The sequence below is a fragment of the Caretta caretta genome, chromosome 19, assembly GCF_965140235.1.
Source record: "Caretta caretta isolate rCarCar2 chromosome 19, rCarCar1.hap1, whole genome shotgun sequence".
Taxonomy (NCBI): domain Eukaryota; kingdom Metazoa; phylum Chordata; order Testudines; family Cheloniidae; genus Caretta; species Caretta caretta.
In genome coordinates this window covers 11,661,402-11,687,523 of record NC_134224.1, presented here as the reverse complement: position 1 = coordinate 11,687,523, position 26,122 = coordinate 11,661,402, and the positions used below count along the sequence as shown (strand labels likewise).

The 26,122-nt window shown below is 49.4% G+C and overlaps 1 long non-coding RNA gene across 3 annotated transcripts in view; it reads left to right on the top strand.

The window, feature by feature from the left end:
• LOC125624580 (uncharacterized) overlaps positions 1–22,190 on the top strand; it is an 88,403-nt gene extending 66,213 nt beyond the window's left edge. For all 3 annotated transcript variants that reach the window (XR_012665506.1, XR_012665507.1, XR_012665505.1), the window contains 2 exons: positions 19,615–20,917; positions 21,571–22,190. This is a non-coding gene — a long non-coding RNA (uncharacterized LOC125624580). The remainder of the gene's footprint in view (positions 1–19,614; positions 20,918–21,570) is intronic.
• Positions 22,191–26,122: the final 3,932 nt, after the last annotated feature.

Here is a 26,122-nt window from a genome sequence, read left to right as displayed (position 1 = left end):
AAAGCAGAAAATTAAGTTGTTGACAATTATTTGTGACAAGTTTGGTTCGGGGCAGGGAGTGGGCCAGTTTTCATCAGAGAAACAAACAATGTTGACTGGCTTTCCAATAGCCCTGTTACTGCTAAATAGAGCCCTCCAACAACTGGAATATGCCCATCTCCTGACTCGTGTATAGAATGACTGTATGTTGTACGAAGATTCTCTTGCTTTTTTTTCCCGTGAGTCACTTTAGCTTTTGCGAGCCCAGAGGTTGGACAGCCAATGTCTTACGTTTTCACAGTGTTTTGTCCAACTTTCATAAAGTAAATACACGGTTAATAGGAGTTAAAAAGGCCAAGGACATGTACTTGTGAAGAATCTGTGCAGCAGATCATGCTAGAGCTGTGAAAATGTCTGGTTTTGATGAACTTTAGAGGCAGTGATTTATCATGTATTTCTGGCCGGGCCCCAAATGGGCTGCTATTGCTAATGTCTTGCCAAACAAAAACAAGGCACAACAGGACTTCTGTAGCATTTCTGTGCTGCCTTAACCTAGATGAGAGGATTCTGTGCTGACTTCATTTTGGTCACTTTGTGCTTTACCTAGGAGTAAAACTAATGTTCTATTTTGCCACTGTTTAGAAACCCAGCTTATTAAACTGGGTAATGCCATTGCTCTAGTTACAGTGTAAGGTGGATAGAGAGTTGTAACTAACATTAAGACTGATGCCCACTCTACATTTAAAACTAAAATGTGGCTTTGTAAAAATAACATGGGTTTCCAACTCTGCTGTGTCTCAGTCAGGGCAGAGCGCCTTGTGAGGGGTCTTCACTCTAGCTCAAGGTCACAGACTCACGACCATCCTATATTCGTTATTTTAAATAATATTTCTGATAATCTGATCATTTAAACAGTTATTTCTTTAAAAAAATACCCTTATAAGTTATGTCGTATCGAAAACAATTTTCCAGGTCACAAAAAAGAAAATGGAAAGATGAAATAGGATTAGCTGTACAAGCACAGAAGGGTTCTATACTTAAGTTTGTATGTCATGAAAACAACGAAGTTGATCAAGATCATCAAGTAACTGCCGAAGAAAATTTTTATGCAGACGAAGCTCAAGAAATGCAACAACACACAGAACAATCATCTGAAACAGATGCAGACACAAAACAAGAAATTACAACCGTTGAAACCGTACTAGCATGGGATATAGATGACATTGGCACATGGCCGCAATCTTTAAACAATGAATTCCGTGCCATTATACTTGAGAAAGGCCCTGGGAGAATAAAAGATCTTGAATATCCTAAAGACATTAGAGTTAGGAAATTCACAGAAAACAATTACTACAAAAGACTTTCTTATGGTGAAATTGTCAACAAATGGTGGCTTGTGTACTCTAAATGCAAGGATGCTATACTTTGTTTCACATGCAAGCTTTTCAGTAGTTGCAATTTTAAGATAGCAACCATGGGTATTAATGATTGGAAAAATCTCAGTCACATATTATTGCAACATGAAAAGGCACAACACCACACTGAAAGTTTGCACAGATGGTTTGAGCTGAGTGTAAGGTTAAAAAATCAGACAAGTATTGATGTCCAAAATCAAAGATTGCTGGAGTCAGAGAAGCATCATTAGCGTTGTGTTCTTGAACGTCTATTATCTATTGTTGAATATCTATCAACAAACAATCTTGCTTTTAGAGGAAGCGTTGAGACATTATTCCAGCCCAAAAATGGCAAATTTTTGGGCCTTGTACAACTGCTGGGAAAATTTGACACAGTGATGAGTGAACATCTCCGAAGACAGGTTTCAGAGTAACAGCCGTGTTAGTCTGTATTCGCAAAAAGAAAAGGAGTACTTGTGGCACCTTAGAGACTAACCAATTTATTTGAGCATGAGCTTTCGTGAGCTACATCTGATGAAGTGAGCTGTAGCTCACGAAAGCTCATGCTCAAATAAATTGGTTAGTCTCTAAGGTGCCACAAGTACTCCTTTTCTTTTTGCCATCTCCGAAGAGTAACTGAAAATGAAATACATGACCACTATTTGGGACCAAGAATTCAAAATGAACTGATCATGCTAATGAGTGATAAAGTGAGAGACAAAATTGTTTCATTGGTTACTTTGGCAAAATATTTTGCCGTAATTCTAGATTGCACTCCGGACATAAGTCATCAAGAACAGATGGCGTTAGTAGTGAGATTTGTCGACATTAGTGATTCAGCACAAATTACAGTTAAGGAATCATTTATCACATTTTTAGAAGTAGAGGACACTACAGGTTTTGGACTTCTTCAAGCTCTCCTTGATGAACTAAAACGAATGGGATTGTCCGTAATGAACATTAGAGGACAAGGCTATGATAATGGTGCCAATATGAGAGGATGCATTTCTGGCATGCAAGCTAGATTGCTGGCAGAAAATCCACGAGCCTTTTTTGTTCCGTGTGCATGTCACAGCCTTAATTTGATTTTGTGTGATATGGCCAAGTGTTCTGTAGAAGCCATTTCTTTTTTTGGTTTGCTGCAAAGCATTTACATACTCTTTTCAGCTTCCACTCACTGATGGCAAATATTCAAAGCACATGTCAATGGTATTACCGTTAAGCCTCTATCTGAGACACTCTGGGAAATCAGAGCAGAAAGTGCAAAAACATTGAGATATCAATCTGAGGAAGTTTACGAAGCACTGGTTGCTATTTTGGAAGAAGCCAGAGATCCAAAAGCTAAAAGTGAAGCACAGTCATTGGCCTCTGAAATATCCAGCTTCAAGTTTCTAACATCTGTAATAATCTGCTATGACATTCTTGTTAAAAATCTCAAGTGTAAGCAAAATACTGCAGAGTCCAGCGATGCAGCTTGATTCAACATTTACCTTACTAAACGACACATGAGACTTTTTAGTGAAATACAGAAAAAACGGATTCAAAGAAGCACAGGTTACAGCAAGAAAGCTTGCACAGGCAGTTGGTGTAGAACCAAAATTTCCATGTCCAAACGTGAAACAAGTTTCAAGGGAAAAACGGTGAGCATTGAGCCCATAGACGATCCAGAAAAGAAATGTGAGGTAGAATTTTTTAATGTTGTGATGGATAAAGCAATATCTGCCGTTGATGAAAGGTTTAATACCTTGCAAGTATGCCATGAACAGTTTGGATTTTTGTATGACATAACTAAATTCAACAAAATAGGAAAACAAGAGCAGCAAATGACAAAGTGCAAGAACCTAGAGAGCCTCCTGAAGACAGTGATAGTGTTGATTTAAATGGACTTGAACTGAACGAAGAATTGAGTACATTGTCATCAATGTTGCCACATGCAAAATCAGTGACAGACATTGTACAGTTATTCATATTAGCAAACTTGTTGACATATATCCTACTGTGTACATTGCCGCTCGTATTCTACTGACAATTCCTGAAACAGTAGCATCAGGAGAACGGAGTTTCTCAAAACTAAAGCTCATTAAAAACTATCTCCATTCTCCAATGAGTCAGGAACGATTGACTGGTCTTGCTGTTCTTGCAGTTGAACAAGACATCACTTTGTCTTTGTCATACGATGACATCATTACTGATTTTGCAGCCAAAAAAAGCCAGAAAGATCGCTTTTAATTAAAAACAAATCCTTGTTTCAATACTACTTCTGAGAAATTTCCAATGAAATGTTGACAGATTTAAAAAAATATATTATTTGCATCATTCTGTCAATAAATCAGAATTTTTTCTATAGTGCTACTTCTTTAGTGCTAGTCCATCAGTATTACAGTGAGCTTAATTGAGTTAAACTGTTTTTAATAAAGTGCATGTGGCAAGTTTTCCAGTACTGTAAGCTTATGTTGTTGTTGCTAAGAGCAAGTCAGGCATAGGGGCACAAGTTTAATAATCCCGCCTAGGGCACCATAAATCCTAAGGACGGACCTGCACACGTGCCTGGCTGAAGTCGGAGGGCGAGGGGACTTCATAAGGCTTAGAAGAGAAACCTTCTCAGCTCACCATTAAACAGAAGCACCAAACCCAAATTTACTTCCCCTGAGCAGACAGGAGAGAAATCCTTTTTGAACCTTACGACATCTCTTGCTTTTTATTATTTTTTCCAAGCGACCCAATTTCCTCCGGCTGTTTTCGTGGTTGGATAATGGCGACTCAGTTCACTTGTGTCGGGAGGAGGCTTTTATTAAATCCCTCAGTTTATTCGCTCCTGCTCTGTATTATCTAATAACGTGCAATCTATGCCACATTGCAAGCACTTTATTACCGGGCAGATGGAGCTGCACACAGTAGAGTCATGCCAGGAGGGTCCTTGTACTAAGGAGTCTGCAGCATGGGTGATTTTGAAGTGGGCTGTGTTCGACGCTGACCCATTGTCCCATGTGCAAAGGCTTGGTTGTAGATACTGCTGGGAAGGGAGCATTTGCGGTGAGTTGTTTTCACACTGGGCCAAATGCTGTGTAAATCCAGAACACCAGTGAAGTCAATAGGCTGGATCATCAGCTAGTGTAAACTGGTGCTGTTTCATTGACTTGAATGGTGCTGCCCTCGTTTACACGGGCTGAGGATCTGGCACCTACAGATCTAGAATAGCACACATGAAATCAGAACCTGGCCCATTGAATCTGAACAGAAGAGAGGAAGGAGATGTGTAAACACAACGGGCTTGATTCTCCTCTCACTCATAGCAAGGTAAATCTGGAGTAGCTGCATTGAACTCAGTCAGTGTGACACTAGTATAAGTGAGAGAAGAATTAGACTCAGTGACAGTATCTGTGGCTGGCTTTCAAGAAGAGCTTTTATACTGGGGGGAAGCCATCATTGGGGGAAATCTAAATCTGGAGTGACTCCATTGTCACTTGAGGTTCACACCCATTTTAATTCATTTGCCTTTCACTTACTTGCTGCATGTTCAATGCTCCAGAAAGGGATGGTCCTAGAGCAGAATCTCAGCCTGGGAGATGCTGGAATCAATGGGCATTTGGGATCATCTGCACCTCTCAGGATGAGGTCAATGAAGCACTGTTCATTCACAGGTCCCCCCCCCACTGTAATGGGAGCTGCATAAGAATCACAGAATATCAGGGTTGGAAGGGACCTCAGGAGGTCATCTAGTCCCACCCCCTGCTCAAAGCAGGACCAATCCCCAATTTTTGCCCAGATCCCTAAATGTCCCCCTCAATGATTGAACTCACAACCCTGGGTTTAGCAGGCCAATGCTCAAACCACTGAGCTATCCCTCCCCCCACAACTACATGGGGGGAAGCTGTACTTACCCATAGCTTTATAGGTTTAGCAGCATAAAAAATTAAAAACCTAATACAAAGGACGTGGGCTGGATTCTGCTGTCAGTCAGCACAAATCCCAAGTAAACACATTGGCTTTACTCTGGATTCCCACAGTTGTAAATGAGACCTGGCCTCACGCCTGCATTTCTGTTTGTTCTGGATCTTGCATGATGGGATTCTGAGACTAATGAAAATAAAAAAAACGATGGCTTTGCTCCCAGAGAGCCCAATCAATCTTCCTTGAACAGATGCCCTGGGGCAAAGCCTCTCTCCTGATGGTGAGGGAGGAAGGAATCCCAGCCATGGATGCTCTTGATCGGCTTCTTACAGACCTGGTCTGCACCGGGGAAATTGACCCCAAACTTTTCTAGCCCACTTTAAAAGGTGTTGGAGCTGTCGCAGATCCAGGCTGAACCAGATCCAAAATCACCTGCCGACGCCGTGACTCCAAACTGCTTAGAGTTTGGGGCGAAATTTTCCCACTGCAGATGCGGCAGTCAGGCCCAGTGGGTAGGGCAGTGAATTGGGATTCAAGAACCTTGAGGTCTACTCCTGGCTTTACCACTGACCTGTTGTGTGACCTTGGGCACATCCCTCCACCTCTCGGTGCCAGTTTCCCCCCCTATCCCTTTGTCTGCCTTTGATTATAAACTCTTTGAGCCACACACATGCTAACCAGACACTAATCTTTGGCATTCAGGTGAGCAGCATCAAGACTGTGATGGGTTGGGTCACAGAAACCCCCTTGGAAGCTGCCACCTGATGTGCCAAGACTACTTCTGCCCCTGCTTTCCCTGCCAGCCTGGGACTCCAGCACCCTGTCTGGCCGAGCCAGACACGCCCGTCTGCTCCAACACAGACCCAGGGTCTGAGCCGCGTGCCCCAAAGCTGCAGACTTAGCTGAAAGCAACTTAAGAAGCATTCCTGTCTTTGACACTCAGATGCCCAACTCCCAATGGGGTCCAAACCCTGAATAAATCCGTTTTACCCTGTATAAAGCTTATACAGGGTAAACTCATAAATTGTTTGCCCTCTATAACACTGATAGAGAGACATGCACAGCTGTTTGCCCCCTCCCCTGGTATTAATACATACTCTGGGTTAATTAATAAGTAAAAAATGATTTTATTAACTACAGAAAGTAGGATTTAAGTGGTTCCAGGTAGTAACAGACAGAACAAAGTGAATTACCAAGCAAAATATAATAAAACACACAAGTCTAAGTCTAGTACAGTTATAAAACTGAATACAGATAAAATCTCACCCTCAGAGATGTTTCAATAAGTTTCTTTCACAGACTGGACGCCTTCCTAGACTGGGCCCAATCCTTTCCCCTGGTATAGCCCTTGTTCCAGCTCAGGTGGTAGCTTGGGGATTTCTCATGATGCTTGCCTCCTTTTTTCTGTTCCACCCACTTATATATCTTTTGCATAAGGCAGGAATCCTTTGTCCCTCTGGGTTCCCACCCCTCCTTCTCAATGGAAAAGCACCAGATGGATGGATTCCCATTCAGGTGACATGATCATAGAATATCAGGGTTGGAAGGGACCTCAGGAGGTCATCTAGTCCAACCCCCTGCTCAAAGCAGGACTAATCCCCAATTAAATCATCCCAGCCAGGGCTTTGTCAAGCCTGACCTTAAAAACTTCTAAGGAAGGAGTGATGTCACTGTAAGACTCCCAAGCCTTCATTCCTTCCAGCTTGACTCACAGGAAGGCCTGCAAGCAAACAGCCATTCACAGTCAATTGTCCTGGCTCATGGGAGCCATCAGGATTCCAAACCACCATTAATGGCCCACACTCTGCATAATTACAATAGGCCCTCAGAGTTATATTTCATATTTCTAGTTTCAGATACAAGAGCGATATATTTATATAACTAGGATGTCCACACTCAGTAGATTATAATCTTTGTAATGATACCTTACAAGAGTCCTTTTGCATGAAGCATATTCCAGTTATATTATATTCACTCATTAGCATATTTTTATAAAATCATATAGAGTGCAACATCACAAAGGGGAAACACCTGTAGAAACCGGTGGGTTTTGCTCTCTATGGCCTTTGGGAGAGATAGGACAATTTCCTACCATATCCTTGGGAGACCACATTGAGTTAGGTTTAAGTAGCTTTGGAGTCCATTGTATTACATGAAAGGTTTATGTATTATGGTGGGCCGGGCTTGCATGTCACCCCTCAAATGCAAATTCCCCACCTGCGGTTATGCAAAACCCAGCCTTTGGAAGCTACACCCCAAGGAGAGGAGCACTGTCTGCTGATGACCTGTTCCCAGCATCTCAAGAACAAAGGCTCAAGCTGTATAAAGGAAAGTGACTCATTTAGGGGGTGCTACTTCTCAGCTAAGGCTGTAAGGAACTCATCACTGCATAGGGTGACCAGATGTCCCGATTTTATAGGGACAGTCCTGATATTCGGGGCTTTTTATTATTTGGGCACCTGTTACCCCCCACACTCTGTCCTGATTTTTCATACTTGCTGTCTGATCACCCTATCGCTGCAGAAAAATCCCGTGTAGGGCTGACTCCTACTGGGGCCCCTGTTGGAGTTGGGGGTGATCTCTGCTAAGCTTATTAGCATGCATGTAGCTTCTTGTATTGTTTTGATACGTTTTCTCTGTCATGCTTTGACTTTAAGAACAAATGTGCTTGCTTAGAAAGCTTCAGAGGGGTAGCCGTGTTAGTCTGGATCTGTGCCACAGGACTCTTTGCCACTCTTGCTTAGAAAGGGCTGTATGGTAACTTGTGACTGCTGGCAACTACAGCTGGTTAAACCCTCTGAATAGAACGCAAAACGCAGACGCTGACCTGTCTAGACAGTCTGGCTTGCTGGGGACATTACAGTGAAGGCCAGGAACTGCAGCCTGGAAAACCCCCCATAAGGGAGGGAGGCAGGTGTGTGACTCTGCCCAAGGGAGATGATGGCCAGAGAACACCCTGTCCAGAGGAATATACAGACTGGATCACAGCCAAGCTCTATCTAGCCCAGTATACTACCTCCATCAGCGGCCAGCACCAGATGTCTCAGAGGAAAGCACCAGACCCACACACAGGTTGATGTGGGATAATCTGTCCCCATGAAAGTTTCATGCTAATAGCCAGAGACTGGCATGAGGATTCTGTGCCTTCTGGACTTTATGATTCCAACCTGTCCCAACCTTTAGGAGTTGAAACCTGAGCCCCATCTGCCCCAATGTCCTGCTGAGCAGGGCATGGAGATATGTGGTCTCTGAGCTCGCTGACCCCTATCCCCTTTAGGCTTTAAAGATAACTTTGCAATGGACCTGGAATATGATTAGGTGGGTCCTTCTGTGGCTGCATTCCCAGGGTCTGATTCAGTGCCCAGTGCTGTCAGTGAGAGACTTCCAACCCTAATCTTCTATGAAAGAGACCTCAGGTGGTCATCTAGTCCAACCCCCTGCTCAAAGCAGGACCAACCCCAACTAAATCATCCCAGCCAGTGCTTTGTCAAGCCGGGCCTTAAAAACCTCTAAGGATGGAGATTCCACCACCTCCCTAGGAAACCCATTCCAGTGCTTCACCACCCTCCTAGTGAAACAGTTTTTCCTAATATCCAACCTAGACCTCCCCTCACTGCAACTTGAGACCATTTCTCCCTGTTCTGTCATCTGCCACCACTGAGAACAGCCGAGCTCCATCCCCTTTGGAACCTTTCAAGGGACGCTGGATCAGGTTGCTAGCTAGGAGTTGCCCAGACTGGGGTAGAGCTCTAAGGGTTGTTATTCCCCCACGGGGAGCTGTCCTGAGCTAGTGGAGTGAAGACAAACAGGGAAATGCCAGGAGAACGTTCTTTACGGCTGCTCACAATACTGCAAATTGATTCCCGTCGCTGGGCTGGGCATGTCTCATCCTGCACTGGAAGCCAAACGCCTCTGGGCACGAATAGACCTCAGGGTCCACTGAGTGGTCTAGGACAAGCACCTTCCCCACAGGGGCCCAGGACTGCGGAGACTAAGAGCTGATCCTTTGCAACCCCAGATGCAACAATGGTGGGAGAGGGACCACTCCGGGCCACGCAGATTGAAGCTTGCTGGGATTGTTAAAATGAAAAACACGGGGCCCCATTAAACACCTTGGAAGCCTTACAGGACACAGATGGAGAAGGGAGCGAGTAGGAGCTCCAGCACGGAAAGCCTCAAAAGCAGCCAGCATTCAAACACAAGCCACCCCCGCAAACAATGGCCCAGCAGGGCTCCTCATTAAGATCTTACCAATCCTCTGATGAGCTGTTAAGGATCTGGGCAGCAGACACCAGCCCTTGGGAGGGGATGGCTAGCTGAACAGCGTCCCCTTACGCCACAAACTGGCCCCGATCCTGCACTGCATCCACGTGGGTGGACCCCTGCACCCACAGAGCTGCGTGTGTGCCATTGCAGGATCAGGGGCTGCAGAGCTGATGTCCCGTGGGTGGGCGGGTGGTCTGCAGCAGCAGCATGGGCTAGCGGGTGGGACATTGGGCTGGACGTAAGTAGAGCCGAGTTCGGCTCCTGTTTCTACCACGGAGTTGCTGGATGTGTCATGTCCTCTCTCTGTGCCTCTGTTTCCCCTCCTACCTTTTATCTGGGTAGACTGTCAGCTCTTTCGCACTGGGCCTATGTTTGGACAGCTCCTAGCACAATGGTGCCTGATCATGACAGTTCAAAGCCTCTATTCCGGCCCAGCGCGGAAAGAGTTAAACCCTGTTCAATCCCTCTGGTTAATCTGGACACATAGCTACAGCACTGGGGGATGTGGTTCTTTCACACCCTTGACTGACACTGCTATGGCAATATAATTATCTGGTGTAGTCCAGGCCTCAGTCCCTACAGATCATTCTCAAGGTGAAACAGCAAGTCAGTGGCAGAGCTAGAAATTTAGTGCACGAGCCCTGACTTCTGCCCACTCCCTCCCTGCCTCCCACAGTCCATTGCTGTAGCCACTAGGTCACCTTCCCCTCCCAGAGCTGCATACAGAACCCACGAGTCCTGACTCCCAGCCTGCTGCTCCAACCTCCGGATTACACCCCCTCTACTGCATATATTGCTTCTCCCCAGGGGAGCCTGCAGGATGCTGCACTGAGCTAAACGTTACTTTATTGCTGAGTTGTGTGTGTTCTCTGGACTCTTCTGAAGCCCAAATGAAAGACTGTCCCTGCCCCAGCAAAGGCACCACTGCCCCACTCGGAGCCGGTCGCCCTGCAGGATGAGCAGAGAGGGAGGACAGGCGCTGATCCCGAGAAGGTGGCACCATCTGGGCGTCTTTAGGAGGGCAGCACCCCCGAGGCGACCCTATTTGCCGACAATATGGCAGGAGGTTGCTGCACTTCTGTCAGCGACAGGCCAGGGTTAGGGGCTGGTTCGGCCACCAGTGGAAACACCTGCGCTTTGGGCAAGGCTTAACTTAAGCCCCAGTGCTGAGCACAAGAGGTGAGGGCTGCGTGAAAAAGGGGCAGCCCAAGCGCTGGGGGTCTCTCTCCTGCCCAGGTGCTGCTCCTACCAGGTATTTACCCAAGAAACCAGAGCCCAGCAGGAGCGGTAAAAGGGCCAGCCCTGAGGCCCAGCCCACCAGCCAGGATCGCCTCTTGCTGAATGGGGTGCAAGGAGAGCGGGTAGGATTCTGTGATACTGAATGCAAAGGGGATTCATTCTTGAGGCTGCGGGACACAGACGGAGGCTAGGGTTCTCTCTGGCTCTCCATCACCGCCCATGCTGCCTAGAGGGAGACAGAAGACAGGACTTCACTTCTCTGTGCTACGTGAACAAGAAGGGAAGCTGCTGTCCCGCTCCTGAATCCCAAAGAGGAGATGGGAGAGGGCGGAGGGGGGGCATATTGAGCCATACCCACTCACAGAGGTATCTGGCCATTCCCTGGAGCGCTGCAGAATCGGGCACTGATTCTGGCTCTCAAAGCCGCCAAGTGGCTCTGAGGGCCCCGGGAGCGAGGGGTGGGGGTACCCACAAGGAAGAGCCGTAGCAGGACCATTCCAGTTGCTATGTCACCGTGGCGATGGGGAGTTGTCCTGGATCTGCCATCAGCCTGGCGAGCCCTACTCAGGGCTCGAGTCCCCAGCGCGTGGGGAAGTAACCGGAGCTGCAGCAGCAGCAGGGTTGATGTCCAAGCAAGAGGCAAGATGCTTGCTGGGGAAACCAGCCCCCAAGCTTTATCCATGTATGATGGGACACCCACCTGGCACAGGCATCAGATCGCATGAGGCTAGGCCATGTGGAGGGACAGAGTGTGACACCAGCAGCAGGGCAGGGCTGTCGCTCAGGCTTCTAGGAGCCAGCATGCTCGGTGCTGACAGCTGCTCTCCACGAGGGGACTCACTGGGGCTTCACGTTCCCATCTCTGGATATGGAAGCACAAGGCTGCTGCTCCAGCCGCTGCTGGCGGCAGGTCGGCGGGTCAGAAACCTGGGCAAACGAAATATCTTCCCTGGCGGCCCTTACTAGGCAATACTTCCCCACTTACTAGTGTCCGAAAGAAGGGATGGAGGGAAAAGGGGACGCAGCATCCACGCGAGAAAACATAGCAACAACAAATCGACACTAGATCAATAAGCAGTAACATGCCCACCCGCGTGGTATCCTTGGAAGCAGTGCTTTTCCACAGCTCCCCAGATGTCCGTGTGAACATCCAACCAGTGTCGGTGAAGATCAGGCCCAGTGCGACTGGAAAGTAGGACCGGGGTGCGGTGGGGAGGCGGTTAGGTTTGCGTTTATTCCCCTTTTAAAGAAAAGATCATTTCACTGAAAAACTTACACTTTTAGGGTAAATCCTGACTGGTTTTGAAAACCAAAAACAAACAAAGAAAAAAAACCAGGAGGATAAATGAGGCTGGAGAAAAGGAGCGATGTGATTCGCTGGGGAGGCTCTCCAGGCCTGGAGTCTCCGATAGTTCATGGTGCGGCATTTCAGTGCCTCATGTGAGGATACCGGCTCCTAACGGCTTTGACTCACCCCAGAGAGTGGATGATGGGGCATTAATTCCAGCCTGCCTGGAGCCACAGACTTTTGCTCAGAGCAGGAATCAGGTCTCTGGCATTCAAGGCTTTGTGCTAATTGTATAAATTGCTGGGCCTCTCGCTAGAGCCATTTTACCCTTTTAATGCTGGGCTAGGTCTCTTTTGAATATGGTTCAAAACGCAGCTTCTGTCCCCCTTCCAGAATCTGGTTCATGCATGAACCGCCCTCGGCATACAGAGGCTTCTCTGGAAGGCTGGGTAAATGCACCCCTGCTGGGGAGGAGCACTGCCGCTGAGGGTTGTGGACACAGCGATCAGGAGGAGTGAATGCAGCAGGCGGTGTAGGTCGTGGCTAGCCTATGCCACCGCCTGTATTCTAAATCAAAGCTAGCTCAGCTCTGCCCATGTGTGCTGCGATCAGACCTCCTGACTGCTGGTAGAAATACCCCCTGAGACATGCTCCTCCCCAGCAGGGATGAGTTTCATACCCCAGAGGGTATGGCCATGCTGCAGGTTGAGGTGTGATTGAGGCACAGATAGGCATGCAAACTTAAGCTTCAAACCCCAAGCTTCAGTGCGAGCCACAAATTCAAAGCCTGTCTCTACAGCTACTGCTAGCGTGAGCCCTGCTACCCCGAGCGTGCAGACCTGGGCTGGGAGGCTCACTCCGGCGGGCTCCACAATGCCCTGTAGACATACCCGTGGTGTCTCACGTAGTAAGAAAGAGAGGGGAGTCTGCTGTAATGACATAAAGGGAATTCTTTATTGAGGCTGTTGGATGCAGACGGACCCCAGAGTGCCGCGTGACCAGCTGCCGAAGACCCAGAGCTCCAATACATGAAAACGGCACCACTTGTGCTCTGTGGGGGAGCGGCCGCTGCCCTGCTCCCCCCCAGCTATGCTACTGGACCCCGTGCTTCTCTCGAGGGCTCTACCATAGCCTGTGCTGCCTAGTGCCCACCCGGGGGACGATTCTCAGGCAGCATAAAGCAATGCCCCTGAAAATACCCCTGGCAGGGCTACATCAGTCCCTCTCCCAGCCCTGAGGTCTGGGGCAAGGAAGAGACGTGGACAGAGTTATGGGACATAGAATCGAGCAGCCACTCCAGCTGTCTCTGAATACGGCCAGTGACTTAAAGCGTCCTTTGCCGGCCTCACCCCAGCTCTGTTCCTGCCCCAAACACAGGGACAGGGGAATTGAGTATCTGGACCACAGTGCCCCAGTCAGGAGAGGGACTGCTGACCCCGCCACAGAGACAAGGAGGGTGAGGTCATATCTGTTCCTGCACCAACTTCTGCTGGAGAGATAGAGAAGCTCGTTCCCCTCTATTTGACATTGGTGAGGCCTCATCTGGAGTACTGTGTCCAGTTTTGGGCCCCACACTACAAGAAGGATGTGGAAAAATAGGAAAGAGTCCAGCAGAGGGCAACAAAAATGATTAGGGGACTGGAACACATGACTTATGAGGAGAGGCTGAGGGAACTGGGATTGTTTAGTCTGCGGAAGAGAAGAATGAGGGGGGATTTGATAGCTGCTTTCAACTACCTGAAAGGGGGTTCCAAAGAGGATGGATCTAGACTGTTCTCAGTGGTAGCTGATGACAGAACAAGGAGTAATGGTCTCAAGTTGCAGTGGGGGAGGTTTAGGTTGGATATTAGGAAAAACTTTTTCTCTAGGAGAGTGATGAAACACTGGAATGCATTACCTAGGGAGGTGGTAGAATCTCCTTCCTTAGATATTTTTAAGGTCAGGCTTGACAAAGCCCTGGCTGGGATGATTTAGTTGGGGATTGGTCCTGCTTTGAGCAGGGGGTTGGGCTAGATGACCTCCTGAGGTCCCTTCCAACCCTGATATTCTATGATTCTAAGCTTTCGAGCTACGCAGAGCTCTTCATCAGAACCTCCTCCACTTTGTCTTCTAATATCCTGGGACCGACACGGCTACACCACCACTGAAGCCCCTCTCTCCCCCCTGCCAGGTCATTTGCATGGCTTTAAGCCCTGTGAGATGGCTACCCAGGGGCCCTGACCTCCGGGGGAGGTTTGCAGGCCTGGATGCAAAGGGAGCCAGGCCATGAGGATTGGCCCCGCGCAGGCAGAGCGTGATGGTTCTGAGCAGCTTGTTAACCCCGCCGCCTGCACTGCAAGGATGGGAGGTGGCTTCTGCAAGGCTGCCACATGGATAAGTGGATATTTATGCACCAGATGTTCTCTACACAGCCCTCCCTGGGCAGAAGGGGACCAGAGACTGTCACACGGGAGGTGGGGGAGCAAAGGCAATGGACCAAAGAACAAGAGGAGAAAAAGAGGGATGAACTGTTTCTCCTCTTTGTTGGGAGCTATAATGAGCATCAGTCAGACAAATGAGATCAGGATGGATTCCCTGCTTTCTCACAGCACCCATAGTGTGATCCTCAGGAAAACTATGTGTTTTGGCAGGGAGTGGTTAGACGATATTCAAATGGGCAGCATGTACTGATGGCTGCTTCCCCGCAAAAGCCCCCTGGCTTGATGGCAGGAAAATAGACAGATTCCCCCTCACACAACCACTGCAGCCCCTGGGCACAACCCCAGCACTGCAAAAGGGTGAAGTGGTCCCTACAGTGTTCCCAGGTGCAGGGATGTTCATGACACTACATTGCCCCCTGCGGATATGGGAACATTCGGGGTGGGCGGGGGGAAGGATGAGGGAATAATTGGAATCCTCTGCCATTCTGAGTTGCAGAGCAGCCCATAGGCAGCTGTGAAGAGGCTGCCATAAGTTAGAGCAGCCCCTAGGTAGCTCGAAGGCATGGGTGGGCAAACTTTTTGACCACAGCACGGTTGCCAAACTTTATGGAGGGATGGAAAGGCTGTGCCTCCCCAAACAGCCTGGACCCTGCCCCCTAGCTGCCCCCTCCCACTTCCCACCCCTGATTGCCCCCCCTCAGAACTCCCAACCCATCCTACCAGCCCCTGCTCCTTGTCCCCTGATCACTCCCTCCCAGGACCCCTGCCCCAGGACCCCCCCCCGCCCGCTCCCTGTCCCCTCACTGCCCCAACCCCTATCCACACTCCTGCCCCTATCCAAACCCCCTGCTCCCTGTCCCAACCGCCCCCCCTCCCAGGAACCTCAGCCCCATTCCTGCTCCCTGTCCCCTGACTGCCCCCCAAGACCTCCTGCCCCTTATCCAACTCCCCCCCATCCCCTTACCATGCTGCTCAGAGCAGCAGGAGCTCGCAGCCTTGCTGCATGGCCAGAGCCAGCCGCGCTGCCCGGCAGGAGCATCGGGCCAGAGCGCTGGCAGCGCAGCGAGTTGAGGCTGCGGGGGAGAGGCTGGGGGCAACCCTCCTCTGGCACTACATTAGCCTGGAAAAAGGCTAATGTAGTGCCAATCTTTAAAAAAGGGAAGAAGGAGGATCCTGGGAACTACAGGCCAGTCAGCCTCACCTCAGTCCCTGGAAAAATCATGGAGCAGGTCCTCAAAGAATCAATCCTGAAGCACTTGCATGAGAGGCAAGTGATCAGGAACAGCCAGCATGGATTCACCAAGGGAAGGTCATGCCTGACTAATCTAATCGCCTTCTATGATGAGATTACTGGTTCTGTGGATGAAGGGAAAGCAGTGGATGTATTGTTTCTTGACTTTAGCAAAGCACTACAAGGTGGGTAGAAAGCTGGCTAGATTGTCGGGCTCAACGGGTAGTGATCAATGGCTCCATGTCTAGTTGGCAGCCGGTATCAAGTGGAGTGCCCCAAGGGTCGGTCCTGGGGCCGGTTTTGTTCAATATCTTCATAAATGATCTGGAGGATGGTGTGGATTGCACTCTCAGCAAATTTGCGGATGATACTAAACTGGGAGGAGTGGTAGATACGCTGGAGGGGAGGGATAGGATACAGAAGGACCTAGACAAATTGGAGGATTGGGCCAAAAGAAATCTGATGAGGTTCAATAAGGATAAGTGCAGGGTCCTGCACTTAGGACGGAAGAACCCAATGCACAGCTACAGACTAGGGACCGAATGGCTAGGCAGCAGTTCTGCGGAAAAGGACCTAGGGGTGACAGTGGACGAGAAGCTGGATATGAGTCAGCAGTGTGCCCTTGTTGCCAAGAAGGCCAATGGCATTTTGGGATGTATAAGTAGGGGCATAGCGAGCAGATCGAGGGACGTGATCGTTCCCCTCTATTCGACATTGGTGAGGCCTCATCTGGAGTACTGTGTCCAGTTTTGGGCCCCACACTTCAAGAAGGATGTGGATAAATTGGAGAGAGTCCAGCGAAGGGCAACAAAAATGATTAGGGGTCTGGAACACATGAGTTATGAGGAGAGGCTGAGGGAGCTGGGATTGTTTAGCCTGCAGAAGAGAAGAATGAGGGGGGATTTGATAGCTGCTTTCAACTACCTGAAAGGGGGTTCCAAAGAGGATGGCTCTAGACTGTTCTCAATGGTAGCAGATGACAGAACGAGGAGTAATGGTCTCAAGCTGCAGTGGGGGAGGTTTAGATTGGATATTAGGAAAAACTTTTTCACTATGAGGGTGGTGAAACACTGGAATGCGTTACCTAGGGAGGTGGTAGAATCTCCTTCCTTAGAGGTTTTTAAGGTCAGGCTTGACAAAGCCCTGGCTGGGATGATTTAACTGGGAATTGGTCCTGCTTTGAGCAGGGGGTTGGACTAGATGACCTTCTGGGGTCCCTTCCAACCCTTATATTCTATGATTCTATGATTCTCCCCGGCCAGGGGCTCACAGGCTGGGCAGGACGGTCCTGGGGGCGGGATGTGGCCGGCAAGCCATAGTTTGCCCACCTCTGCTCTAAGGATATGTCTATGCTGCCGAGTTAGCCCAGGTGATTGGCACCCAGGTTATCCTGGGCTGAATGAGAGCAGCCACACTGCACAGCCCTGCCTGAGTTACTGGGCCCGCACTGGTGCTGCGCCCCCGTTTGTGGGGCACCTCCCATAGTGCTCAGGGCTGCACTGAGCTGAGCCAATTTATGATTCTTCTCCAGTGAGTTGTAAGAGAACTTGTCTGTCCTTCTGGGCGCACGGGGGGAATTGTGGGAAGGCACTGGAGGACACTCAGCTCTCGAGTGATTTAGCCTGTGTCCTCACAGTGAAAGCAACACCCAGGCTCCAATAACCCACCCCAGCTGGGCCAGCTGGCCTGGGTTCAAAGCTCCCCCACACTTGGGCCAGAGGGCTTTGGGTATGGACAGCAGGCAGCTTCTTGGGGCAACACCCACGTAAGACCTCAGGTTAACTCTGCAGTGAAGACGTACCCTGACTTACACCAGGAGTCACACTGACCCCCCAGAGCAGCCCAGAATCAGGAGGCAGAAAGGTGGCAGTCTCTCTCCTTTGCTCCTGAAAGGCACCGTATGTACTCTGGCCGCTGGTTTTGGGGAGCAAGGGTGGATCTGGGTACATTCACAGGTAAGGAACCCACATTGCTCTGAACAGAGTGCATACTCTCTACAGTCCAAACTTACCCTCTTGGTCACTCTGATAACGGCGCAACAGAAACTTCAGCCTAAACTTCCTCCCAATTTAGCTCTTCCTAAAGTTTTCCCATGCATGGTCCAGATCATAATTCCCTCTGGTCTCGAGAAACACCCTGACCGCTTAATAGCCTGGCTGGAGTGAACAGAATCCACCAGCTGCTATGACTCAGTGCTGATACTTCAAGCATCTGATAACAGGATGACTCAGCAGCAAATCCATTTTTGTACAGAAGCACCTGGTGCGGATACTGCTGGAAATGGGGCCTCATATTTCAATATCCTTAAAAATGCGTGGGAGATCCTTGTCCTCAGTGAAGTGAGTGACTAAGAGAATTAACCATAGTGTGAGTCCTTCCACTTAGAGTGGTTTCTGTGACAAAGAAAAACCTATGATCTTAGCTCTAAATATATATCTTAGCTTTGCTATGGCTCCCATCACTACAGTCGCTGACAAGTGTTACATTAATGTATGACAACACCCCAGTGAGGCAGGGATGTCTTCTTAGCCCCAATTTTCAGGCAGGAGTCTAGGGCAGAGAGGAATACAATTTCCAAGTCACGCAGGCCTAGACCGTCAAGTGGCCAGCACCTTCCCTTTGAAACACTGGAATGCGTTACCTAGGGAGGTGGTAGAATCTCCTTCCTTAGAGGTTTTTAAGGTCAGGCTTGACAAAGCCCTGGCTGGGATGATTTAACTGGGAATTGGTCCTGCTTTGAGCAGGGGGTTGGACTAGATGACCTTCTGGGGTCCCTTCCAACCCTGATATTCTATGATTCCCCTGAAATCTGATTTTTCAAAAGATCTCAACTCCAGAGCTGGTTGGGAAATCAGATCTGTTCCCATGAAAATTTTCAGCAAGCCCAGGAAAGTTTTCCTCCAAAGTTTTGGGGTTTTAATAAAATTGTTTTTCAGTTGCCAAAAGCGTTGCTTTGGGGGTGGGTGGGTGGAGCCGATTACACACTCACTGCCACAGCGCCTCCTGCTGGTCATCTGGGAATTAAATCATAGAATATCAGGGTTGGAAGGGACCCCAGAAGGTCATCTAGTCCAACCCCCTGCTCGAAGCAGGACCAATTCCCAGTTAAATCATCCCAGCCAGGGCTTTGGAATTAGCTCCATTCCAGCACTTAGAGCACCCCCTGTTGGGCAGTGTCTCTTCTGCCTCAGGTCCCCCATGTCCCTCCCAAACCCCAGTGCCCTTCACCTTGGGGTTCTGCCCACAGCAGTACCCCCACTCTCTGAGTCTCCCCTACCAGGGGAACCTCCAACCCACTATGTCCCCCTTGCCCCAATGGCTACTGCCAGTCATCATCTAGCCCCCTTTCAGACTGTGGTCTGAAATTGCCACTCATCATTGGCAAGGGGGCTGGGCTGGCCTGGCCCAACCCAACTCCCTGCAACCCCAGTACCTCCTTTGGCCTTCAGCAAAGCCTTAGCCTGGGGACACACCTGGCCAGAGCTCCCCAGCTCTGTCTCCCTTCCCCAGCACTGCTCTGCTTCAGGTACCCTGTGCTCCCAGACAGCTTGGTCCTCCCCATGCCAAGTCAGGAGTGAGACTGCCTGTCTCCTAGCTCACAGCCCCTCTTATCAGGGCCAGCTGTGCCCTGACTGAGCCGGCCACACCTGTGACCAGCTACCCAGCCAGCCTCCCTCAGCTGCTCTTAATTGGGTCCCAGCCACAGCCCTCTCCAAGGGCTGCTTTTAACCCCTGCTCTCCGGGAGTGGGGCAGTCACCCCATTACAGTGGGGTTTTTGTTTGTTTGTTTGTTTTGTTTTTTTCAACCAAAACTTGGTGGGGGGGAAGAAGAGGAAATGTCTGTTTTTGGGAAAAACATTTTGAATGAAAACAATTCCACCAGCTTTGTTCACCTTTTCTGTGCAGGCACCTAACTAAGGGCAGGCTTCTCTGAAGAGCTCAAGATCCCAGCGTTGCTCAGCTCTCATAAAAGTCTGGCTAAAGATTTGCCCAAGGTCACACAAGAAGTTTATGGCAGCTCTGCGAATTGAACCTAGAGCTCCTGTGTCCCACCCTTCGCCACAGGGCTTGCACAAGGAAGCATACGATGGCTGAATTTCACCCACGAATCCCATAGCATCTTAAGGAGTCAGGAATTGACTTACAACCTGTTTTTAATGGTGTAAAGAGGGGGAACAAAGCTTTTCAACATTCCCCATCCCTTCCTCCTGCATCTTCCAATTCAACGGTGGAGGAAGAGCTCTTAGCCCTGGTCTACACTAGGAGTTGAGGTTGACTTTAATAGCGTTAAATTGATTTAACCCTGCACCCGTCCATATGACGAAGCCCTTTTTTTCAACTTAAAGGGCTCTTAAAATCGATTTCTTTACTCCACCCCCAACAAGGGGATTAGCACTGAAATCGGCCTTGCCGGGTCAAATTTGGGGACTGTGGACACAATTAGACAGTATTGGCCTCTGGGGGGAGCTATCCCGGAGCGCTCCATTGTGACTGCTCTGGACAGCACTCTCAACTCAGATGCACTGGCCAGGTAGACAGGAAAAGGCCCGTGAACTTTTGAATTTCATTTCCTGTTTGGCCAGCGTGGCAAGCTGCAGGTGAGTGCAGAGCTCATCAGCAGAGGTGACCATGCAGAGCTCATCAGCAGAGGTGACCATGATGGAGTCCCAGAATCGCAAAAGAGCTCCAGCACGGACCTAATGGGAGGTATGGGATCTGATCGCTGTATGGGGAGAGGAATCCGTGCTATCAGAACTCCGTTCCAATTTTCGAAATGCCAAAATATTTGTCAAAATCTCCCAGGGCATGAAGGACAGAGGCCATAAGAGGGACCCAAAGCAGTGCCGCATGAAACTTAAGGAGCTGAGGCAAGCCTACCAGAAAACCAGAGAGGCAAGCGGCCGCTTCGGGTCAGAGCCCCAAACATGCCGCTTCTATGATGAGCTGCATGCCATTTTAGGGGGTTCAGCCACCACTACCCCAACCGTGTGCTTTGACTCCTTCAACGGAGAGGGAGGCAACATGGAAGCAGGTTTGGGGAAAGAGGAAGATGATGATGATGAGGTTCTAGATAGCTCACAGCAAGCAAGCGGAGAAACCAGTTTTCCCGACAGCCAGGAACTGTTTCTCACCCAGGACCTGGAGCCAGTACCCCCCGAACCCACCCAAGGCTGCCTCCCGGACCTGCCAGGAGGAGAAGGGACCTCTGGTGAGTGTACCTTTTTAAATAGTATACATGGTTTAAAAGCAAGCGTGTTTAATGATTAATTTGCCCTGGCATTCGCGGCCAGTACAGCTACTGGAAAAGTCTGTTAACGTGTCTGGGGATGGAACAGAAATCCTCCAGGGACATCTCCATAAAGCTCTCCTGGATGTACTCCCAAAGCCTTTGCAAAAGATTTCTGGGGAGGACTGCTTTATTCCGTCCACCATGGTAGGACATTTTACCACGCCAGGCCAGTAGCACGTACTCGGGAATCATTGCAGAATAAAGCATTGCAGTGTATGTTTGCTGGTGTTCAAACAACATCTGTTCTTTATCTCTCTGTGTTATCCTCAGGAGAGTGATATCATTCATGGTCACCTGGTTGAAATACGGTACTTTTCTTAAGGGGACATTCAGAGGTGTCCATTCCTGCTGGGCTGTTTGCCTGTGGCTGAACAGAAGTGTTCCCCACTGTTAGCCACGGGGAGGAGGGAGGGGTTAGCCATGTGGTGGGGGGAGGCAAAATGCGACCTTGTAACGAAAGCACATGTGCTATATATGTAATGTTAACAGCAAGGTTTACCCTGAAAGAGTGTGCCCATTGTTCTATAAAATGTGTCTTTTTAAATACCACTGTCCCTTTTTTTCTCCACTAGCTGCAAGTGTTTCAAGGATCACAGGATCTTCTCCTTCCCAGAGGCTAGCGAAGATTAGTAGACGAAAAAAACGCACTTGCGATGAAATGTTCTCTGAGCTCATGCTGTCCTCCCACACTGATAGAGCACAGATGAATGCATGGAGGCAGACAATGTCAGAGTGCAGGAAAGCACAAAATGACCGGGAGGACAGGTGGCAGGCTGAAGAGAGGGCTGAAGATGATAGGTGGCAGCAGCATGATGAGAGGAGGCAGGATTCAATGATGAGGCTGCTGGAGGATCAAACTAATATGCTCCAGCGTATGGTTGAGCTGCAGGAAAGGCAAGAGCACAGACCACCGCTACAGCCCCTGTGTAACCAACCGCCCTCCTCCCCAAGTTCCATAGCCTCCTCACCCAGACACCCAAGAACGTGGTGGGGGCGCCTCCGGCCACCCAGCCACTCCACCCCAGAGGATTGCCCAGGCAACAGAAGGCTGGCATTCAATAAGTTTTAAAGTTTTAAACTTTTAAAGTGCTGTGTGGGCCTTGTCCTTCTCTCCTCCACCATCCCTCCCAGGCTACCTTGGCAGTTATTTGTGTGATGAATTAATAAAGAATGCATGAATGTGAAGCAACAATGACTGTACTGCCTCTGCAAGTGGTGATCGAAGGGGGGAGGGGAGGGTGGTTAGCTTACAGAGAAGTAGAGTGAACCAAGGGGTGGGGGGTTTCCATCAAGGAGAAACAAAACAGAACTTTCACACCGTAGCCTGGCCAGTCATGAAACTGGTCTTCAAAGCTTCTCTGATGCACGCCACGCGCTCCTGTGCTCTTCTAACCGCCCTGGTGTCTGGCTGCGCGTAACCAGCAGCCAGGCAATTTGCCTCAACCTCCCACCCTGCCATAAACATCTCCCCCTTACTCTCACAGATATTGTGGAGCGCACAACAAGCAGTAATAACAATGGGAATATGCTGAAGTCTAAGCGAGTCAGTAAACTGCGCCAGCGCGCTTTTAAATGTCCAAATGCACATTCTACCACCATTCTGCACTTGCTCAGCCTGTAGCTGAATCTACTGTCCAGGCTGCCTGTGTACGGCTTCATAAGCCATGGCATTAAGGGGTAGGCTGGGTCCCCAAGGATAATTATAGACATTTCAACATCCCCAACGGTTATTTTCTGGTCTGGGAATAAAGTCCCTTTCTGAAGCTTTTGAAACAGACCAGAGTTCCTGAAGACGTGAGTGTCATGTACCTTTCCCAGCCATCCCAAGTTGATGTTGGTGAAACGTCCCTTGTGATCCACCAGTGCTTGAAGCACTATTGAAAAATACCCCTTGCGGTTTATGTACTCGCCGGCTTGGTGCTCTGATGCCAAGATAGGGATATGGGTTCCGTCTACGGCCCCACCACAGTTAGGAAATCCCATTGCAGCAAAGCCATCCACTATGACCTGCACATTTTCCAGGGTCGCTACCCTTGATATCAGCAGATCTTTGATTGCGTGGGCTACTTGCATCACAGCAGCCCCCACAGTAGATTTGCCCACTCCAAATTGATTCCTGACTGACCGGTAGCTGTCTGGTGTTGCAAGCTTCCAGAGGGCTATTGCCACTTGCTTCTCAACTGTGAAAGCTGCTCTCATCTTGGAATTCTTGCACCTCAGGGCAGGGGAAAGCAAGTCACAAAGTTCCATGAAAGTGCCCTTACGCATGCGAAAGTTTCGGAGCCACTGGGAATCATCCCAGACCTACAACACTATGCGGTCCCACCAGTCTGTGCTTGTTTCCCGGGCCCAGAATCGGCGTTCCACCTCATGAACCTGCCCCATTAGCACCATGATGCCCATATTGCCAGGGCCCATGCTTTAAGAAAAGTCTGTGTCCATGTCTTCATCACTCACGTCACCGCGCTGACGTTGCCTACTCGCCCAGTTTCGCTTTGCCAGGTTCCGGTGCTGCATATACTGCTGGATAATGCGCGTGGTGTTTAATGTGCTCCTAATTGTCAAAGTGATCTGAGCGGGCTCCATGCTTGCCGTGGTGTGGCGTCTGCACAGAAAAAAGACGCGGAACGATTGTCTGCCATTGCTCTGACAGAGGGAGGGGCGACTGACAACATGGCTTACAGGGAATTAAAATCAACAAAGGGGGTGGCTTTACATCAAGGAGAAACAAAAACAATTGTCACACAGAATGGCCTCCTCAAGGATTGAACTCAAAACCCTAGGTTTAGCAGGCCAATGCTCAACCCACTGAGCTATCCCTCTCCCCCTAGTCCAGGCAGGACTGAATCGCCATTAAACTTTTCAAGGTGCCCTGACATACCTCACCAAAATGATTGTCAGCCATTGATTTCACAGAGGGAGGGATGGGGGAGCAAATGAATACAAAATAAATCTGGTGTATTTCTTGTTTTGATCCTCTCCATCTATCTTTTACATCTTTGGCTGGCAGCAGATGGTGCAGTAGGACTGCAAGCCATCCTCATCTCCTGGCTGCTCGGCAGAAGATGGTGCAATAGGACTGCCGGCAGGACTAAAGAGAATGACCTGGTCGAGTCACTCCTATTTCAGTTCCTGCGCCCATGTCTGTCCAGGCGCTCCTGACTGACCTTACCAAGGCGGCCAGGAGCAACTCGGACATGATGACGATGGTTATCAGGCCTATTGCACCATTTGCTGCCACAAGGCAATGGGTTGCTGCTGCTGTGTAGCAATGCAGTACCGCATCTGCCAGCACCCAGGAGACGTACGGTGACAGTGAGCTGAGCAGGCTCCATGCTTGCCATGGTATGGTGTCTGCACAGGTAACTCAGGAAAAAAGGCGTGAAACAATTGTCTGCCGTTGCTTTCATGGAGGGAAGGAGGGAGGGAGGGCCTGATGACATGTACCCAGAACCACCCACGACAATGTTTTAGCCCCATCAGGCATTGGGATCTCAACCCAGAATTCCAATGGGCAGCGGAGACTGCAGGAACTGTGGGATAGCTATCCACAGTGCAACGCTCTGGAAGTCGACACTAGCCTCGGTACTGTGGAAGCACTCCGCCGAGTTAATGCACTTAATGCACTTAGAGCACTTTGTGTGGGGGGGGACACACTCAAATATATAAAACCGATTTCTAAAAATTTGACCTAATTTTGTAGTGTAGACATACCCTTAGATTTGTGCCAGTACAAATAGTCCATATTAACAGGGTGTGTTGAAAATGATGGAATGACATCTTAAATCAGTCTCTCTCTCTTGTTAGAAGGAACACAGGGTTTGCTGCCAATGTAACCCCACACCCACTCCATGCACTGCTGTGAGCCACATTTAGAGGTTGCTGAAGCAGCCACAGGCTTAGGTCTTTCAGCTCAAGTAGCAAAGGCTCATGCAGAGGTCCCAGGTTTAATCCCAGTTAAGGATGACCCAGCAAGGGGCACAGTTATGCCGAGCTGCAGCTGGTGTTTCCTTTTATTTATCCCAGAGTCTCTTTCAGTTCCAGCATCACGGAATGGCCCACAGTACGCAAACCTTGCTGAATCTGGGGGATTCTCCCAGGACACAAATCCAGGCGAGTTTTGCCTAGTTTGGGCATTTGTGACCAAGCTTTCCACAGGGAATAGACTCAAGAAGACGGAACAAGAGATCTGTTAATGGGCTGAGGCGTTTATTATTATTTGAATTATCCTAGTGCCCAGAGGCCCCGGCTGAGATTGCAGCCCCTCTGTGATAAGTGCTGACCAAACATATCATAAATGAAGAGTCCCTGTCCCGAACGTTTCCAGTCTAACCAAACAAGAGGAAGGCTCAGCTGCTCAAATGTAGGCGCCAAATTGCTGTTGAGAGCCTGGGTCAGAGAGGTTAAGCGAGGTGCTGACGATCGCATGGCAGGCCAGTGCCAGAGCAGGGAATAAAAGCCAGGTCCCCTCCTTTCCAATCCAATCTCGATCACCCTGGCTCTCTCCTGTCTAATGGCCAGGGTGTGGATCCGGACAACATATAGGCAGAGGAACGAAGACTGGTGAGCTCACAGGCCAGCGCTGCATGTTTCAGTTCACGTATGCAGCTGAAACGCAAACTGCTCTTCCTGGAGGAGCTTAAGTTATGGTGGCATTTAAAAATAAAATGAATAACAAATGGCACTACGGGCATCTCCGAGCTGCTGTTTGGCTGGCGAAACACGGCGCTATGTAAGCAGGGCAATAAATCAGGCAGTCCAGCGACCTGAGGACTTGGCATTTTCTCAAAGAAGTGCCTGGTGCCGCCTGATAAACAGCATCAGCTTAATCAAAACCAGGACTGGCCTGAGGCATCGAGGAAAGCAAGCGGACTCAGGGGCTGCTTCCTTCTCCACCAGCCCGGTCTGCGTCCAACCAGGCTCGCCAGTCTGCAGCTGGTCCTATGGCCTGCTCTGGGCTCCAGGGCTTCCACCCTTTCGGTCCAGGTGAAAAGGATCCAAAGTACAGTCAAATGAGCCTGGGCCTTGCTCAGTTAGACCCCGATGCAGCAAAGCCCATGATCCAAAGCCCCCTGAAGAAATTGTAGGGCCCAGTGCCAGCCGTGGGAAGCAAGAGTGAGATGC